The 2,024-nt window shown below is 63.3% G+C and overlaps 1 long non-coding RNA gene across 2 annotated transcripts in view; it reads right to left on the minus strand.

Annotated features, from left to right (window-relative positions):
• The window catches only part of LOC113217794 (uncharacterized), a 42,653-nt gene continuing 40,629 nt past the window's right edge, over positions 1 to 2,024 (minus strand). For both annotated transcript variants that reach the window (XR_008011733.1, XR_008011734.1), the window contains exon 5: positions 1 to 105. This is a non-coding gene — a long non-coding RNA (uncharacterized LOC113217794). The remainder of the gene's footprint in view (positions 106 to 2,024) is intronic.

Consider the following 2,024-nt stretch of genomic DNA (forward strand, 5'->3'; position numbering starts at 1 on the left):
CACGCAAGGCGCCTTAGGGACCGAAGCGAGTAGGCAACCAGCTCGCACGTCTGCATGGCGGGACAGTGTGCCCCAAACAGAGGACGGCGCTAATCACCATTCAGCCTGCGAAAAGAAAGAAAAGTCAGCAAATAACACGGTTTAACAATCGTCAGCGTCCGCAGTATCGGCAGCAGAAGGCGGCCGCAGATCTCCGCAAGGCGATACAATATTGTCCATAATAATACTCATAATGAAAGCCGGGGTGTGATCGATTTCGAAAGTTACACACTCACTCTTTCACGCCGTCACGCTCACACACTCGGGATATATAGCGAGCCGCCGACGCCGGCGGCGGCGGACGGACGCCCCGCCCTGGCCGCGGGGCCCCCTGACCAGCACCCGTTGCAATCCATCATACTCGAGCGACAGCGTCCATCGCAGATGAGATGGACCGGACCAACAGCGTGGACCAACAGCAGCAGCAGCAGCCCCGACACGGCAGAGAGAATCAGGCTGCTGAAATCAGCCCCCTCTCCCCTCCTCTCTCTCTGCTGTCCACGTCATGTTCTCATGTGATGATGCGGCCTGCTGCTGGTCGGGCTGGGCTGCTGGTCCGTGGGCCGTTGCCGAGGTGTGAACCATTTGTGTGACCCGGGCCGGGGCCGTGTGGCCGGCAGACACACAATAAGCAGCGCCTTGTCTTGAGCGAGAGATGATGGATCATGCTCGGCCCATACCGAGACCGAGAGAGCAGCCGAGGAGGAGGAGGATTCACGGAACGAACGACTCGATCGAGAGGCGTTATATGGCAGAGCGGGGCGGGCGCCCCGGGGCCCGGAGTGGCCTCGACGAGGGCCTCACCCTCCCGGCGGGGGTGGTGGTGGTGGTGGTGGACTTGACCCCCTAGTCATACTACCCGGCCCGGGCACTGCCGACCCGCACCTGTCCCTCGACTTCCAAACACCACCACGTATCGGCTGATTAATCACCTTTTCCCACAAAATATGTCAAACGTTGACTTGGAATGCAGCGCAGAGGTCATCAGGATAGGCAGCCCGTCGCACAGCTGTCCGAGCCGAGGAGCGCGGCGCGGGGGAGGGAAAGGGGGGGGGGGAGCTGCGAAAGAGGTCGGAATCTGACGTGTGAAAAAGCAGTCTAGCGCGCCGCGCGATGCGCCGCATCCCTGTCCATCCCGTTGCCTGTAGATCAATCTACATGATCGCCGCCGTAAAACAGTACGGGCCTGCGGGGGTCGGCGTGTGACCCGAGACCACATCAGTCAGCGCATCCGCGAGTCCCGCGGCGCGGCTGCGGCCGGCGTGGCCCGGGCCATAGTGACAGCACACGGCGCTCACTCTCTCTCTCTCTCCCCGCCGCGCCTGGACTGGAGAGTGACAGAGAGAGGGAGAGACGGTGTTTCCCGCACGCAGCAGCCCGTTCGCACCCCGTGGGCCCGATGCCCCTTATATGGCCAGGGGCCCATTGTCCTGCCGGCCCGGCGCGGTGGGCCCGCCTGCTCCGAGCGGCTCCGCGAGTGACCCGGAGGGGCCGCTGCCCCGGGCCGCCGGGCCGCCGCCAGCAGGTCCACGACGTGTACTCCTCAGGTGTTCACGGTTTTCCCTTCCGGACCGGAAGTGCATCCCGCATGCCAATAACCCTGGACGGCAGCAACAGCTCATCCAGGTCCAGGTCGCCGCCGTCGTCGTCGTGGCGTCCTGGCCGCGGGACGCGCGGGCCGGGCGGTGACCTCGACAGAGAGAGAGGGGGAGCAAATGGTGTGATCGACTTGCGCGTCCAGAAAGAGGTTAACGGTTATGGCACATATTATTGCCACCTTTGCGTCACACACGCGGCGTGTTAATTGCGCGGGACGTCTCCTCTCCTGTTTTTATTGTCATAAAACTGCAACTGCATCTCTCTCGCAGTGTGCCGCGGCGCGCGCTGTCCAGGATCCCAGGCGAGAGGGGGGAGGGCGGGGGGCACGGTCATGAGGACGCCGACGAGGACGGGCGCAGGATGATGGTGATGATGATGATGGCGGC

Source organism: Frankliniella occidentalis, unplaced genomic scaffold, assembly GCF_000697945.3.
Source record: "Frankliniella occidentalis isolate FOCC.00 unplaced genomic scaffold, Focc_3.1 Scaffold205, whole genome shotgun sequence".
NCBI classification, from domain to species: Eukaryota; Metazoa; Arthropoda; class Insecta; order Thysanoptera; family Thripidae; genus Frankliniella; species Frankliniella occidentalis.